This window comes from Coregonus clupeaformis, chromosome 10 (assembly GCF_020615455.1).
Source record: "Coregonus clupeaformis isolate EN_2021a chromosome 10, ASM2061545v1, whole genome shotgun sequence".
Taxonomy (NCBI): Eukaryota; Metazoa; Chordata; class Actinopteri; order Salmoniformes; family Salmonidae; genus Coregonus; species Coregonus clupeaformis.
Genome location: NC_059201.1, coordinates 31,486,497 through 31,505,743, shown reverse-complemented (window position 1 = coordinate 31,505,743; position 19,247 = coordinate 31,486,497).

The window sequence follows — 19,247 nt, the reverse complement described above, 5'->3', positions numbered from 1 at the left end:
AAAAAATTGCAAACACGTTTGGTGTTCGCCAAAAGGCATGTGGGAGACTCCCCAAACATATGGAAGAAGGTACTCTGGTCAGATGAGACTAAAATTGAGCTTTTTGGCCATCAAGGAAAACGCTATGTCTGGCGCAAACCCAACACCTCTCATCACCCCGAGAACACCACCCCCACAGTGAAGCATGGTGGTGGCAGCATCATGCTGTGGGGATGTTTTTCATCAGCAGGGACTGGGAAACTGGTCAGAATTGAAGGAATGATGGATGACGCTAAATACAGGGAAATTCTTGAGGGAAACCTATTTCAGTCTTCCAGAGATTTGAGACTGGGACGGAGGTTCACCTTCCAGCAGGGCAATGACCCTAAGCATACTGCTAAAGCAACACTCAAGTGGTTTAAGGGGAAACATTTAAATATCTTGGAATGGCCTAGTCAAAGCCCAGACCTCAATCTAATTGAGAATCTGTGGTATGACTTAAAGATTGCTGTACACCAGCAGAACCCATCCAACTTGAAGGAGCTGGAGCAGTTTTGCCTTGAAGAATGGGCAAAAATCCCAGTGGTTAGATGTGCCAAGCTTATATAGACATACCCCAAGAGACTTGCAGCTGTAATTGCTGCAAAAGGTGGCTCTACAAAGTATTGACTTTGGGGGGCTGAATAGTTATGCACGCTCAAGTTTTCTGTTTTTTTGTCTTATTTCTTGTTTGTTTCACAATAAAAAACATGTTGCATCTTCAAAGTGGTAGGCATGTTGTGTAAATCAAATGATACAAACCCTCCAAATATCAATTTTAATTCCAGGTTTTAAGGCAACAAAATAGGAAAAATGCCAAGGGGGGTGAATACTTTCACAATCCATCAAATTACAATGACTAATGACTGATGACAAAGTGCATCTGAAATGCGTCTGAAACACTGACTTTATTAGAATCAACAACTCTTCAGATGTACATTTTTGTTTAAGTGCCATCTTTTAAGTATAGCAAAACTGTTGAATATACAGTATAGTGATGTAGAATGCCACCCTAAGACATTATTAGGCCTATACTGTGTAACATGCCAAATGGGCCAGTTCTCTGATATGTGGGTTAGACGGATTTGTCTTCCGACTAAAGCAGCTTATTTGGACAAGTGGGGTCCTGCAAGACGTTACCTATGAAAGTCTAATTAGTATTGATAGGAGTGCAGTCAGAAACGTCCTAATCTCTCCTGATTGATGGTCCATTTAGGGGAAGCAGGGTTTATCCAAAAACCTGAATGGAGTCAGGTTTAATCCCTCACGGCAGTACACCGAAGGTTAAGTTAAGGGTTTTATTTAACTCTTGGTATCGTTTTCCATTTCCTACAGCTGCTGAATGAGACGTTTAACTAACAGCCTAGAGAATACCTCCAAGAATAGTGAAGGATGGAGCCAGCAAACATGATGATGTGTGAGAACAGTCTGTTAATGAGTTACCTCTCTCTCATTGTTGTCTTTTATGTGCTGTCTTTTGGTTCTATTTTCACTATTCTTGACTGTTTGACTGTTTGACGGTTGACAGATGCTCCTCCTTTTATGCGCAAAATGTTTTAGGCTATAGCACAACTGAACCATTAAATTGAAGGAACTTGGCTTTGATTGTAGCCTAGTCCCATTCTTGTAACGCCTACCTGCCATCTCATAATCGAGCTTCTCCGTAAGATGCTGCATTGCTTCGAGGGTAAGTCTAGAATTCCACTAGTTTTGAACTATTCAAGATTGGTAAAAGTTCACTACTAGCAGTACTCATATTTTCCCCAGACTTTCTTCAAGAAAATAATGCTCTTGTGTAAATTGGGATTTTGGCATTGCCTATGAAAGACTAATGTACAGGGATATACTGTGAATGAATTGACTTTTAATAATGTTAGTGGTGTGATCTAAACAAGGGTTGAAAATGGTATTTGTGTGGCCTTGCGTTCGTTTTACATCAATTCATGATTTAATTTCCTTCACATTACTTTGTTATTTAAAAAATAATCATCATACAGTTGGTGTTATTACTACTATTGCTGTCATAGCCTAATTTCTTGCTATTATTCTATTTAGCATATTTATTTATGAATAATTTAATGTATTTTTTATTTTACCTTTATTTAACTAGGCAAGTCAGTTAAGAACAAATTCTTATTTACAATGACGGCCTACACCCGCCAAACCCGGACGACGCTGGGCCAATTGTGTGCCGCCCTATGGGACTCCCAATCACGGCCGGTTGTGATACAGCCTGTAATCAAACCAGGGGGTCTGTAGTGACGCCTCAAACACTGAGATGCAGTGCCTTAGACCACTGCGCCACTCGGGAGCCCAATTATTGATAATCATTGTGTTGTTGTTGTTTTGCTGATGTTGTTTTTCTGGAAGGAATACCCTCCATAACAATCTGTATTAGGTTATAGTTTTTTTTGACAGATTTTGCAGTAGCCTACATAATAAAAAAAGTAGTTTAAACATTTTTAGGCTAACGATAGACAATTTTATCCCTTAACAATGTATACCTTTTTATCCCTTAACAATGTATACCTTATGAAGACCCATGGAGCAGCGCACAATTGGCCCAGCGTCGTCCAGGGTAGGGAAGGGAATGGCCAGCAGGGATGTAGCTCAGTTGGTAGAGCAAGGCGTTTGCAACGCCAGGGTTGTGGGTTCGATTCCCACAGGGGGCCAGTATGAAAAAAATATATATATTGTATGCACTCACTAACTGTAAGTCGCTCTGGATAAGAGTGTCTGCTAAATTAATGATTTATGATCCAATGTTCTTGCCTCTTGAAACCTATACTGTTGTCAACACACTTGTGGCTGCATGCATGTTTTAATTAAGGACTGAGAGCTGCTAAGACCTAATTAAGTAATTAAGGACTAAGAGTAATTAAAGTGCAGACTACGCCAACAGGTAATGACATCTGTTTTGGGTGGCAGGTAGCCATGTGGTTCAGAGCATTGTGGCCAGTAATTGAAAAGTTGCTGGTTCAAATCCCCAAGCCGACAAGGTAAAAAATCTGTGAGCAAGGCACTTATCCCTAATTGCTCTGGATAAGAGTGTCTGCTAAATGACTTTGATTTAAATGCTAATCGAAATAAATCACTTTTCTTTCAGAAGGTGGGACCAAAAGCATTTAAATGACGGAAGAACATCATGACCTCAATGACTTCAGGCTGATGTCTTTTCTGTCTTTTTTAAAGGAGAGTGAAATTCCACTTTTGTATTTTATGTTGCATCAGTTACTTGATGTGGAATAGAGTTCCATGTAGTCATGGCTCTATGTAGTACTGTGCGCCTCCCATAGTCTGTTCTGGACTTGGGGACTGTGAAGAGACCTCTGGTGGCATGTCTTGTGGGGTATGCGCCAGTAGTTCAAACAGAGACACTGTATGAGCCTTCCCACTGGGCACAGTGGGAAGGGCGCAGCGGTCTAAGGCACTGCATCTCAGTGCTTGAGGCGTCATTACAGACCCACTGGTTCGATTCCAGGCTGTATCACAACCGGCTGTGATTGGGAGTCATAGGGCAGTGCACAATTGGCCCGGCGTCGTCCGGGTTTGGCCAGTGTAGGCCGTCATTGTAAATAAGAATTTGTTCTTAACTGACTTGCCTAATAAAATAAAATAAAAATTGGGTAATATTTGGTTGAGATGTTGATAATTGAGATTACAACCTATATTCACCCACTCAAAAAGACATCCAAAAGTTAGTGAATTGGTCACTCTGACAGAGCTCTAGAGTTCCTCTGTGGAGATGGGAGAACCTTCCAGAAGGACAACCATCTCTGTAGCACTCCAGGCCATTATGGTAGAGTGGCCAGATGGAAGCCACTCCTCAGTAAAAGGCACATGACAGCCCGTTTGGAGTTTGCCAAAAGGCACCTAAAGACTCTCAGACCATGAGAAACAAGATTTTCTGGTCTGATGAAACCAAGATTCAACTATTTGGCCTGAATGCCAAGCGTCACGTCTGGAGGAAACCTGGAACCATCCCTAAGGTGAAGCATGGTGGTGGCAGCATCATGCTGTGGGGGTGTTTTTCAGTGGCAGGGACTGGGAGACTAATCAGGATCGAGGGAAAGATAAATGGAGCAAAGTACAGAGAGATCCTTGATGAAAACCTGCTCAGGACCTCAGACTGAGGCGAAGGTTCACCTTCCAACAGGACAACGACCCCAAGCACACAGCCAAGACAACACAGGAGTGGCTTCGGGACAAGTCTCTGGATGTCCTTGAGTGGCCCAGCCAGATCCCGGACTTGAACCCGATCGAACATCTCTGGAGAGACCTGAAAATAGCTGTGCAGCAACGCTCCCCGTCCAACCTGACAGAGCTTGAGAGGATCTGCTGAGAAGAATGGGAGAAACTCCCCAAATACAGGTGTGATAGCTTGTAGTGTCATACCCAAGAAGACTCGAGGCTGTAATTGCTGACAAATGTGCTTCAAAAAAGTACTGAGTAAAGGGTCTGAATACTTATGTAAATGTGATATTTCAGTTTCATATTTTTATAAATGTTCTAACATTTCTAAACCTGTTCTTGCTTTTTTCATTATGAGGTAGTGTGTGTAGATTGACGAGGGGGGACTATGTAATTCATTTTAGAATAAGGCTGTAACATAACAAAATGTGGGAAAAGTCAAGTGGTCTGAATACTTGCCGAATGCATTGTATCTGAATTACCCTTAGGGAAATGTTCTGGACTAGCTGGCTATTTAAGCAAAAAATATTCAAATTTTGTCAAGTCGGTTAATGCTTTTACCTTGTCCCTGTTTCCAGCTAATGTTCACTTTGTGTTCAGCAGAGAGTGTATTCAGAGGTAGTTTCGGCTGCACACAGCCTCATCTCTGTGCTGACCCAGACTTTTAATCAGGGTCAGAGTCCAGTGCCACCGCACCAGCAAGCTCAGGTGCATGAACTACATGGACAGGGGCATCATCAAATCAAATCAAATTTATTGGTCACATACACATGGTTAGCAGATGTTATTGCAAGTGTAGCGAAATGCTTGTGCTTCTAGTTCCGACAGTGCAGCAATATCTAGCAAGTAATATCTAACAGTGTCACGAGTTACAAAGCCAGAACCCAGAAGCAGACCAGGACAAGGTAAGTTGAAACGAAGGTGAGTGTTTATTTACAAATTCAAGAGTGATGCTGAATAATCCAGGGAACAGAGCGGGCGGCGTTGATTAGTTGTTGGGGGTGCAGTGGTTGATCCCATCATGGCTCGGCAGCCGCCGACCACCAGGCAGAGGTTGGATGAAGGTCCCGGATGAGTGACTGCAGATGGAACAAAACGGAGGTAAGTAAACAACAAACCAACAAGGTGCAAAACAACAAAACTAACGCTAGACGCTCTAAGACTGATACTCTGGTAAACCTACTGTTCATGGCTAACGATCCGGCAGGGAATGGATGTTAGGCCAGAGCCTAAGAAGGGTGATGATCAGGACCAGGTGTGCAGATTGCTGATGGGATGCAGGTGCGGAAATCAAGAGAGCTCCCCGGAGCGTTCCAGAACCCTCGGGAAACTGGAGATCCCGAGCAGAAAAACTAGTCCACAGACAGGACCCGACTCAGACTGCCGGGATCGTTACAAACAGTTCCATAACAAATACCTAATACACACAAATCTAAGTAAAGGAATGGAATTATTTTATTTATTTTATTTTTAGTCATTTAGCAGACACTCTTATCCAGAGTGACTTACAGGAGCAATTAGGGTTAAGTGCCTTGCTCAAGGGCACATCGACAGATTTTTCACCTAGTCGGCTCGGGGATTAGAACCAGCGACCTTTCGGTTACTGGCACTACGCTAAGAATTTATAAATATATGGATGAGCAATGTCATTGTCAGAGCAGCATAGGGTAAGATGCAATAAATAGTATAGAATACAATATATACATATGAGATGGGTAATGCAAGATACATACATGTTTTTAAAGTGGCATTATTAAAGTGGCCAGTGATTTTCAAGTCTGTATGTAGGCAGCAGCCTCTCTGTGCTAGTGATGGCTGTTTAACATTCTGATGGCCTTGAGATAGAAGCTGTTTTTCAGTCTCTCGATCCCAGCTTTGATGCACCTGTATTGACCTCACTTTCTGGATGATAGCTGGGTGAACAGGCAGTGGCTCGGGTGGTAGTTGTCCTTGATTATCTTTTTGGCCTTCCTGTGACATCGGGTGCTGTAGGTGTCTTGGAAAGCAGGTAGTTTGCCCCCGATGATGCGTTGTGCAGACCGCACCACTCTCTGGAGAGCCCTGCGGTTGTGGGCGGTGCAGTTGCCCTACCAGGCGGTGAAACAGCCCGACAGGATGCTCTCAATTGTGCATCTGTAAAAATTTGTGAGGGTTTTAGGTGACAGGCCAAATTTCTTCAGCCTCCTGAGGTTGAAGAGATGCTGTTGCGCCTTCTTCACCACACTGTCTGTGTGGGTGGACTATTTCAGTTTTCCAGTGATATGTACGCAGAGGAACATAAAACTTTCCACCTTCGCCACTGCTGTCCCGTCGATGTGTATAGGGGGGTACTCCCTCTGCTGTTTCCTGAAGTTCATGATCATCTCCTTCGTTTTGTTGATGTTGAGTAAGAGGTTATTTTCCTGACACCACACTCCGAGAGCCCTCACCTCCTCCCTGTAGGCTGTCTCATCGTTGTTGGTAATCAAGCCTACTACAGTAGGGTCTGTCCCTGCAGACAGAGGTGCAGGGACAGACCCAGAGACCGCTGCATTCCTCCAGTAACCAGGAGATGGCCAGGCTCATATCAGTAGTCCCAGAATACAGGAAATGTGTCATTTTACTGTCTATACCCAACCCATCATAGGGTCTACCCACTGTTTTAACGATTGATCAATTCAGCCAATAATCTCTAAATGATGTTACTTTTCTCATTATCATACCTCTCTCCTTCCCGCCTTCCCCCCCACACCACACACACACACACACACTGAAACTGTTATACATCCAAAGTTGGTAGTTCTTAGTTTGGTACTTTACACAAAATGATTAATAGACATGCTCTCTCTGATACATAGTGACACACACTCAAAACTCTTGTACACCTCTTTTCCACTAACCAACACTGTTTCTCATTACAATTTTGAGATGAAATAAACTCAAACATAACTCACATTGATAGGTCTTTCTCCCTTTAACATGCAGGTCCTTTCCGAACCTCTTCCGGAGGCAGGCTGCCTCTGGAAAAAGAAGAATAAACCCTTCTTCCAGAATACCAGGCAAGACTACAAAGGCCTGGAAACCTTTTATTTTCAGTGTATACTTCCTAAATAGGTTGTATGGCTTCCTGGACGTCCTCCAGAAGCAGCCATGTTATGTTGGATGAGACAGTAATTTATTTCAAAATGTAATTCATCCTTTTTCAGCCGGATGCTGACTACGTAGTCAGTCTCATCGCTCCTGAAATGAGCGGGAGAGGAACCTCCAGGGCTGCCATAGAGAGTCAGATAATAAACTACTTTCAGGACTTTGTTCAAGATGTGGAAACTGCAGGTGAGCCTTGTAAACCAACAGGGTGGGGAAGATAACTGATGTGTTCAGTTGCTGATTACCGGTTTATAATGGTAAAATCTATTGGATTACTGTCACGATCGTCGTAAGAACCGGACCAAGGCGCAGCGTGATAGGCATACATCTTTTAATGAGTACTTTAACACCAACCACAAAACAACAAAACGATACGTGAAGTCTAACAGGTTCACCAACACAAACCTATACAGATCAAGATCCCACAATTAACTGTGCCAAACAGGCTGCCTAAGTATGGTTCCCAATCAGAGACAACGAGAATCAGCTGCCTCTGATTGGGAACCACCCTGGCCAACATAGATCCACACGATCTAGAACATTAACCTAGAAAACTAAACCTAGAAACGAACAACCTGGCTCAACATTAAAGAGTCCCCAGAGCCAGGGCGTGACAGTACCCCCCCCCAAAGGCGCAGACTGCGACCGCGCCAACCAAACACCACAGGGGAGGGGCCGGGTGGGCATTCCGCCTCGGAGGCGGATCCGGCTCCGGGCGCGACCATCACTCTCTCTCTCGCCCTCGTGGTCTGGCCCTGCTGGCCGGAGCTGGACTGAACACCGGTGGAGCGGATTGCTCTGGCTCCGGCGTGGAGCAGCTGACCGGTGCCGGACCAGGCACAGGTGGAACAGGCACGGACCGTGCCGGACTGACAACGCGCACCACTGGCTTGGTGCGGGGAGCGGGAATGGGCCGGACCGGGCTGACGACGCGCACCACTGGCTTGGTGCGGGGAGCAGGAACAGGCCGGACCGGGCTGGCGACGCGCACCACAAGCTTGGTGCGAGGGACAGGAACAGGCCGGACCGTACTGGGAACACACACCACTGGCCTTGTGCGGGGATCAGGAACGGACCGGACCGGACTGGTAACACACCCCAGTACCTCTCGCCGTGCCTCTACACTCTCCTTCTCCCTCGTGACCAGTGGCCCCCGTAACCTGGCGGCCTCCTCTGCAAACCTGCCGAACCGCTCTATCGCGGCCTCCCGCTGCCTCGCCGTCCACGGTGTGAGCCCCCCCCTAAAAAATGTTTGGGCTTGTCTCTCCCCCGTGAACATGGCCTCCATGGCTCCTGCCAGACTCTCACTCTTCTCCTCCCAGGTCCATCCTCTCTCCTCGTCACGCTGCTTGATCCAGTCGAGGTGGGATCTTCTGTCACGATCGTCGTAAGAACCGGACCAAGGCGCAGCGTGATAGGCGTACATCTTTTAATGAGTACTTTAACACCAACAACAAAACGATACGTGAAGTCTAACAGGTTCACCAACACAAACCTATACAGATCAAGATCCCACAATTAACTGTGCCAAACAGGCTGCCTAAGTATTATTCCCAATCAGAGACAACGAGAATCAGCTGCCTCTGATTGGGAACCACCCTGGCCAACATAGATCCACACGATCTAGAACATAAACCTAGAAAACTAAACATAGAAACTAACACCCTGGCTCAACATTAAAGAGTCCCCAGAGCCAGGGCGTGACAATTACAGCATTGTTTTTCACGTTCTCACATTGTCACTATCACAAACACACCAGTAACTGTGTGTTTCAGGAGAAATGGAGGAAAAGAAAGCAGCAGCACACATGAACACGTAGGAGAGGAAAAAGTTGGACAATTAGTGGAGCAATCCAGACTAACAGTTCCCACTGTCCCTAAAGTTATGCAATGGCTGACGGATCAGGGGCACAAGACACTACTGCTGTCTGAACAGCAGGGCTTTAAAATTGTCTTCAAATTTGACCATGAGTGTCGAGTCCGAATGCCAGCGCACACCCTATGCTACCCTACAGTCAGTGCTTGCTTGCTCAAACACAATCACGTTTCCCACAGCAAACCTGACCTCTTATGAAGATTTTAAAACCATCATGATTAAGCCAGATTCCTACTCATTACTCCACATGCTTAATTGCATCACTTTTGTTTTTACTACATATTGTATCAAATGACATTCTGTGTCAATTGTTTCTATTTGAAGGTTTATTTCCTGTCAAAATGATCACTTTTTCCCCATATAGTAAAATAAAATGGAGAAGGAAAATTAAAAGTGTTCACATTTAATGAATGATGACTGCAGCTCTTTTGTATTCAAACACTTCCATTTTAGACTACATTTTAGTCATTTAAATAAACATAGATTCTGTTGTCCATAGTGTGGTGTCAGAATTTGGGGTGAGCTGATGTAACTTCAAGGGATATGTTCTGTGTTGGACTGTGATGTTATGCCATAGCTGGTTGGGGGTCAGATTTTGCTCGGTGAGCAGGGAATGTTATCTCATCCATTGGTAATGGTGTCTAGGTCTGCTTGGAGGCGCGGGAGGAATAGGTGAAGGCTGTTTGACGGGTCAAGGGAGCTCCGCATCTTCCAAACTGTGTAGGACCTTATAAAAGATGTGACACGGCGATCCACACGCCCCGCCATAACCGTTCAATCCTGAAAGCGAGATAGAACATGTGAAGCAACATAATGAAACATTCAACATCATGCCCAGTCCTCTGTCCTACACAACTCATTACTATTATTTAAACCTTTCTGAGCATAAGGAGATGTAATTGGTCAAAGTATTTGTGGTGTCTAAGGAATTTATGACTTTGCTAACGTTTGCAAATGGTATCTTGGAGGATGTTGATTCAGCTTAGGGAAGCATCTGGGGAGCAGTTTTATAGGGGCACCCCATAAAACAGAGGAAGTCTGTTGTGTGGAGTCATGGGATTGGTCTCTAGGGAAAACCACCCATATCATGGTAAATATTATAAATACTTGGTTGAGACAAAGGAGGACAGAACAACATATTATTTTTGGGTCATTGTTCTCCAGATGCCTGCAGATGTCTGTAAACTTACGCTGAAATCTTGTGATATAAATAAACCTTTATAATCAAAGTACAGTGTAAGTGGACTCCTTGGTCTCACAGCAAAGATTAGCATTATTCTTTATAAACAACAGAAATGGCGACGAGGAACGTTTGGGACGTGATGTGTCTCTCCAGTGTTCCATTAATGTGCTGCGAATATAAAAAGAGAATGTTTACTAACTATTAGAATATCATGAGCCTACAGGGAGGAGTTTTTAATAGTGTATAGAGATGTTTTGTAAATGGATGAGAAAATAACTATAAATCTGCAGATTAGGATAAAGGGAAGTTAAGAAACTTCAAAGTAGGATTTGTGTTCAATGTTTTATGTTGGTTTGTGAGCTCTGTTAAATGTTACTGTTTGCCTCATGAAGAACGGAGGTAAAGTTGGCGTGTCTACTTTCTGTTGTTTAGCTGGGAGAGAGCTCCATCCACTCTGAAATCGTATTGGTGTATGAACTACGCATGCACGTGATTTTATGACTTTAGAGTTACGTAGGGCAAATATGCCACTCCCCTGCCTGCACTGAGCTGCTGGGAGACGCAGACTCAGAGCAGACAAAGAGAGAGGAGAAAGATTTAGACACTAATAGTGTATTCTGTTTGTTAAATCGGCTGTTGTTTGACGATGAAACTGTTTTTTTGAGACCTATCGAATTGATAAACTAGAGATATGTTGACGGATTAAAAATAAATAAAATAAAAGGTTATTGAGCTATCTATAAATATTTCTGAGTTAAGTTGTTTGCTTAATTTTTAGCGCAAATGTGAACAGAGGAATATTGAATGGTTGAAATAACTCAGTGTGTGCATAAAATACTAAATTCTTGTCTGTCCTTTGTTATTCTGTCATATGAGAGACGAGAAGGAGGAGACAGAGAGAGAGAGGAAGTGCTGACGTGTACATCACGCGATAGGGTGTGCTGCAACGGATCCAGTCAAACTATTTTTTAAATTTTTTTTATTTCACCTTTATTTAACCAGGTAAGCCAGTTGAGAACAGGTTCTCATTTACAACTGCGACCTGGCCAAGATAAAGCAAAGTAGTGCAATAAAAACAACACAGAGTTACATATGGGGTAAAAAAAAAACATAAAGTCAGAAATACAACAGAAAATATATATACAGTGTGTGCAAATGTAGCAAGTTATGGAGGTAAGGCAATAAATAGGCTATAGTGCAGAATAATTACAATAGTATTAACACTGGAATGCTAGATGTGCAAGAGATTATGTGCAAATAGAGATACTGGGGTGCAAAAGAGCAAAATAAATAACAATATAGGGATGAGGTAGTTGGGTGGGCTAATTTCAGATGGGCTGTGTACAGGTGCAGTGATCGGTAAGGTGCTCTGACAACTGATGCTTAAAGTTATTGAGGGAGATAAGAGTCTCCAGCTTCAGAGATTTTTGCAATTCGTTCCAGTCATTGGCAGCAGAGAACTGGAAGGAATGGCGGCCAAAGGAGGTGTTGGCTTTGGGAATGACCAGAGAGATATACCTGCTGGAGCGCAGACTACGGGTGGGTGCTGCTATGGTGACCAATGAGCTAAGATAAGGCGGGGATTTGCCTAGCAGTGATTTATAGATGGCCTGGAGCCAGTGGGTTTGACTGACGAACATGTAGTGAGGACCAGCCAACAAGAGCGTACAGGTCACAGTGGTGGGTAGTGTATGGGGCTTTGGAGACAAAACGGATGGCACTGTGATAGACTACATCCAATTTGCTGAGTAGAGTGTTGGAGGCTATTTTGTAAATGACATCGCCGAAGTCAAGGATCGGTAGGATAGTCAGTTTTACGAGGGCATGTTTGGCAGCATGAGTGAAGGAGGCTTTGTTGCGAAACTAAGGCCAGTACTGTTCTATTTACAAAACGTACCTTCCCATACAGGATATTTTGTGTGCCTAGCATATTTGATGTTGTGACAATTTGACAGGGACTTGGCAACAGACTGATCAATTGATGTAATTGAAATTTTGAGTTTTTGTGAATAAGTTGGTTTGAGTTGTGTTGGGAATCGAGTACTGACATTATTCTGTAAAATTAAGGTCATTGGGTGCTTATTAAGCAATTGGTTTGTGAGTACTGTAGTGTTGCTGGATTATAGGTCTTTCTTTTTTGGATTGCTCTGAAGTTGACTACTTTCCTTTACTTTTCCTGATCGGATGTGGTAAGATTGCCACTAATTAATAAATTGGTTAAATAAATAAATTTTGGAGAAAAAAAATGTAACTAAAAAAAATCATAGATATATTGATTGATTGATTAATTAATTAATTAATTAATTAATTAATTAATTAATTGTTTGATTGTTTGTTTTAAATTAATAATTAAAAAGGGAGGGAAACATAACCTATATAGTCTAAAATAATAAAATAATTCACAATAAAGGAATATAAAAGAGTTGTTACAATGGGGAAAAAGGACATCAAAACTATGAAAGTAATTACTCCTGTTGATATAGTACAAAATAGTAATCCTCTAGTTAATGGTATTGCAAGGTTATCTGGAAAATGGAATAAACGTTGGCCTGACATTGAACAACCATGGCCAGTGGAAGGGACTCTTAACCCTGACGTCATCAACATAATGAAAGTGCTTCTGTCAATTCATAAGGCAGATCAAAAGAAAGGGAAAAAAAGGGAACATCGTAAAGAAAAGAGACAAAGAGAGCTGGGTGTTCTTAAGCTGTTTGAAAATGAAGGACAAAAACTGATGAAAGATACCAACGATAAAAGAAACAAAGATATAGAGAAAATTGTAAAAGAAGTGAAGGTGACAGAAAAACTAATGACAGAAGTCAGTACACCTTTCTCACATACGGATTCAGCAAAAAGACCCCCACCTTATGAGAAAGAAGTAGAGTTTAAGGACGTCTATCCTCAGCTTCCAGTGATCATTCAGGAGGGTGATTATTGCATCAGAGATGAAGATGAACGAATAATAGAGAGAGGACAAGCAGAAACGACCATAAAAATGAATCCAAACTCCAAAAGTAAGAAGAAAACGAGATGTCTGGAAACTAAGGGTGGAGTGAGGTTCAGGAGGATGGAACTTGAAGATGATGATGATGATGATCAGAGTGATTCAGAAGAGATCATGGGTGGATATGACCCTGTGATCAGATGGAGGTTGGCCAGAGCGGAAAGAAGGGGTGATGGATGTTTGAAGAAGAAGAATACAAGATATTCCAGTTCTGATGAAAGCGAAGATGAAGACAGCGATAAAGATTTGGAGATTAAAGGTGCTTCATATTCAAGAGGATTTTATCCTACAATGACTAGCACAGAAGAAATAGAAAGAGATATAGACCGATGCGTATCATGCCTGGATAAAGCGAATAATTTAGAAGAAGTAAGAGAACTGGAACAACAACTAAAGAAGCTGAAGATACAGAAGAAAAAACTGCTGAGAAAAGGATCCCAAGAATTGGAGAAAAAGTATACATTGAGGCCAAGGGAAGAGGGCACCAGTAAGAAGATGATGCCAGTGATCATTCGAGGACAAAACCTAGAATATAAGCCTTTGCAAAATACCGATATGTCAGATATACTTGAGAAGCTGCCTACTCTTCAAGATGGAGCCTATCCTTGGATTTCAAAATTGGAAGAAATTACGGTGGGAACACAGTCAGCCATAGGAGACATTAAGATACTTTTGGCTAATCTCCTTGGGATTCCAGATATGGAAGAAATATTTCAGAGAGCTGGACTCAATAGATATGTGGGGACTACAGTGAACGACCCTGAATTGTTGGCTGCAAGTAGGAATCGGCTTTGGAGAGCACTGAAAGATACGTTTCCAACAAATGTGCATCCTGATAACATTCTGATTGATCCACTAGGACAACAAGAAAATCCGAGAGCCTATGTGTCAAGAGTTCATCAAGTGTGGAGAAATATTACTGGAAATGATCCAGATGTGAGTCAAATTGAGCAGTCAATTTTGAGAGCTAAACTGCAGATGGGACTGCCCTCACCAGTAAGGAGCAAACTGGCAGAGGTGGTTGGACTTGGAAGCATGACAAAAGGCGTCTATACAGATCATATAGCCCATCAAGTGGATCTGTACAGGAAAAAGGAACACAACCAGAAAGAACAGGACCAAGAAACTCTCAGAAAACTCAATCAAATACAACTGGTGGAGAATAAGAAGGAGAAGAAACAAGCTTTGGTTATGCAGAATCAGTGTGCACCAAATCAACAATCACTGCCACAGCTACAACCGGACCAGTTCCAACCGCAATTGTACCAGCCACCAATAGCGGTACCAGTTGTTTCATATTCACAGCCAGTTTCTGGACAGACACAGAATTGGAGAGGAAGAGGACGAGAAGGCTTAGAAAGAGGAAGAGGAGGAAGATTTAAGCCATACTTCCAGCAACCTTCAGAAGTGTGTTATAGTTGTGGACAGGTTGGTCACTTTGCCCGTGAGTGCAATGGGCCAGGAGGAAACATCAGAGGGAATTTCAGAGGAAGATACAGGGGTCAGTCAAGATCATCTGGAGGACCGGTGAACCCCTATAGGGGCCCGGAGCAAGGATTCTAGGGGTGCCCAGAAGATCCGAAAGGGGGGTGTCAGCTGGTAGCATCAGGACCAGAAAAAGATCCAACAATTGAGGTAAAAATAAACAACCGACCATTGGAAGTGATGGCGGATAGCGGAGCTGCTTTTACCTGCGTTCGGCCTGAAGATGCTACACATCTCACTATGTCCAATCAACTCATTAGGACAATCGGATTCGAGTGAGTAAAACAGCTGATTCCTCTTACGGAACCAATTGAGCTCTGCTATAAAAATCAAAAAATTACAATACCCATACTGGTATCAGAACATACACCTATTGCATTGTTGGGAAGAGATGCATTGTGTAAGTTGAACTGTACAATAAGATGTACACCAGACGGCTGTCTGGTAGAAGTGCCAAAGGAAAAGGTTTACCAATTGTTGATGATGACAGAGATGGATTCGTCTTTAGTATTCTGGATTGGAAATCTCAGTGAAGATTCTTTAAAGAAGGCTAAGGTTAGGAGAAAGATTTCAAAGGAGTAGGGTTTTTGGGAACCATATTGGCTTGAAAAGATTGACTATATCATAGGAAGGAGGACAATCTGTCTGAAAAATAATGTTTACAGGGGGTGACTGTTATTCTTGGTTACATTCCTACACCAAGAGGGGAATAAGATTTCAAACTAAGCTAAAAGATGCTCAGTCGTTTGCCAAGTCTGTGTGTAAAGAAGTCATAAGCAGGTGGGGACTTCCCGATCACATATCCTAAAATTAGTGGGAAAGGAATTTGTGGATGAATCAGTGAAATGGTTTTTGAAAAAATTAAGAGGAAAGTCAGATAAAAAAGTTAGGAAAACTAGGGTTGAAGGAACTCTATGACAGTCAGCTAAGCTTCAATGTAAGTGCACGAGAGAGAACAGTGGTGAAGGGAAATTTAGAGTTCAGTGGGAAGATAGATATGGCAGGAGTTTAGATCTGTTAGGAGCAGTTGCATTGAGAAAGTATGCGTTGCTGAATGATAAGAGAAGAATGAAGATTGAGGGTGATTGCAGTATCTATATTTACAATTCCCAGCAGGAAGATCAAGGTGATTATAAATGTATTTTTTATAATCAACAGTTTGAAAGTGAGGGATTAGAGTTGGGACTGAGAGTTAATGTAGTGACACTAGTGGTGATAGATGGAAATACAAGTAAAGAGTTCAAAGCTTTAGGGAAAATTTATGAATCAACAACAATGACATCAACACTTCAGCCTATTATAACAACAGTGAGAAGCAATTCAACTCTTTTAACATTGACAGTTATTAAAGCTATAAATGTATCACATTTGATTACAAGGGAGCCAATCGCTCAAGCACCAATTTTAGAGGAAAATACTGTCATTAGGGTTAGGATGGGTGGTACAGCTCATCTTCCTTGTAGATGTGAGAGATGGAGTGGGGGTGGTGACGTTCCTCCCACATGGAGAGATAATTATGGAGAAGAAGTGTTGTTATCAGGACCAGAAGTAGAAGCTGTGCCCCCTAGTCAAAGGAAGTATATTTTGTACAACGATATGAAGTGGAAGAGGGTTATGAGTGATTGCTCACTTATTTTGCGTAATGTTACATGGAAAGATCAGGGAGAATATATGTGTACTTATTTAGTGCAAGCATTAAAGTTTGTTCCGGCTAAGAATTATTGGTTAAAAGGCTATGTAACTCGTAAGGTGACGCTTATGATGGAAGATTTGAAGTCTGTTGAAGCTTCCACAGTCACCAAAGGAGTTCAGGAGAAGTATATTACAGTAGCCACTCCAACAGTAAATAATACACAGAGGATATCTGTAACTTTCCCACTGGAAATAGTTAAGAGTGTTAATACATCAACTAAAGCAACTATTTTAATAGTAACTTTGAAAGAGATTAATGGTGCGACGGCAATAACAAATGTAGGAAATATGACACAGACACCAACAACAACTTTTCTGAAACTAAAGGATGTAGCAAGAGTGACTCAGGAGTTTATGATACGGATGGAGAGTGCTGTCAATGGTAGTAAGGATAGTGTTGAAATAGGAGAGCAGATGGTAGTAGAGAATGATGTAGATTCATCTGAAATAGTGCAGAATACTATCATGGAGGTACAGGATGAGTTCTTTGATTTTAATGGAAGACAAGAAGATATATCTGTTCAATACCGCTCGTTAGGGAAGAGAGAAACTAAATGGAAGGCATATGGATTTGATTCTTCTGTTTTGCAAATTAAAGATGGATGGGCAGGTAGGAATCTTTGGTTCCATCAGTTAACTCATTCTGTAAGATCAGTGAGGAATCTTGAGGGTCCATGTCTGTTGAGAATTCCAGCACCAGGCACATGGGGGTCTATCTTAGAGACGGTAGCTAAACCTCTATCAAGTACGTGTCAATTTTATGCTTTATCATGGCTGTTGTATCAGCAACAATCATTAACAGATAAAATAATGTCGTTGTCGAAACATTTGTTTAGGCCTAGGTTTAATTGTTCTTGGTTAAATGAATTACCCTATGTGAATTTGTTAGATGGGAAGGAAAATCAGTTAACAGCGATTCCTGAAGCATTGGAGGTGAAACCAGTGAGGGCTAAAAGCTGTTTTTGTTCTAATAAAACATATGATGGAAAGGGTATGTTTATGGGAATATCAGATTGTGATGATTATATGATGACTTTGGGTAAGCATGAACATAAGGTTAGTAATGAGAAATATAATGTATTTTTTCATGTTCCAGTTAGTAAGAAGAGCAGGACTTTGATGGTGAAAGATCAGCTTTTGCCTGGTAATGTGACTATTGGGAATTTTAGAGATATTTGGTGGGTTTGTGGTGATAAAGCGTATATATTCTTACCCTATGGATGGACAGGATGTTGTTACATGTCGACGTTGAAGCTTCCATATGAGGTTTTTACCATTAAAAGAGGGGAAGCACCGGACACAGATAAATCTGAGTCTAGGTTTGGAAATAGGGTGAAAAGGGACATGGCAGAATTTCATAGTCTGGAAGCCTACCATTGGAGGATAAGTCTAGGAGAGAAGTGGGGACTGGGACTTTTTCCATGGTATGGTGTAACATTTTTGGCAGATCACATTGATGATATTACCTATACTTTGCAGGGTTTTGCAAATGAAACGATAAGAGGGTTTAACCTTCTGTCGAATACTGTTGAAACATGACATGGCTCTTGACTATATTTTAGCAAAACAAGGTGGCTTATGTTTGGCTATGAATTTGACGGGGGATGATTGTTATACTTTGATCCCAGATAGTTCCGATAATATCACTAGTGTTATAGATGCATTGAAGAATATAAGGGATGCGTTTGGTAGATCTGAAGGAGCTGGATGGTCAGCGAAGGCTTGGTTGCAAGATCAGTTAGGCCCAGTGGGAGCAGTGATGGTTCAGATTTTAGTAGCAGCTCTGATAGCGCTGTGTGTGATGTTTTGCTTTTGTACTTTGTTACTGACCTTTGCGAAGGCTATGATTTTGAGATGGGTTGGAGTTGTGATGCCTGGGGACAACACTCAGATGCCGTTGTTAACTGTTACTGATCTAGATGAAGATGAACAAGTGGGACTGGATGGAGTATTGATGGATAGATATCCATTTTGAATATCCGATCATTTTTTAAATGTTTTAAATCTTAGTGTGATTTTAGTATTTTGTGATGAATCAAAGGGGGGAAATGGTATGTGATTCATTTTATATATCATTTTTATATTTTTAGTTGATATTGATGTTTTAAATTGAATGTGTTGTTTTGCAAAAGATACTGTTTGGTCTTTTCTTTTCTTCCAGAAGCATATGGGGGAATGTGTAGAGGGGATTCAAATACTCAAACATGGACAATATGAAAGGACAATATGAATGGACTGGAGGAAGTGGAACAAGGAAGGTGTGGAAATGTTCCGATTCCATCATCAACGATGCATTGGAAGTCGACACTGCTGAGGAGATGAAGTGTAGTGGACTACATTCCAGTGTCTGCAATTACATTTTACATTTAAGTCATTTAGCAGACGCTCTTATCCAGAGCGACTTACAGTTAGTGAATACATATATATTTTTTTTTATACTGTCCCCCGTGGGAATCGAACCCACAACCCTGGCGTTGCAAACGCCATGCTCTACCAACTGAGCTACATCCCTGCCGGCCATTCCCTCCCCTACCCTGGACGACGCTGGGCCAATTGTGCGCCGCCCATGAGTCTCCCGGTCGCGGCCGGCTGCGACAGAGCCTGGATTTGAACCAGGATCTCTAGTGGCACAGTTAGCACTGCGATGCAGTGCCTTAGACCACTGCGCCACTC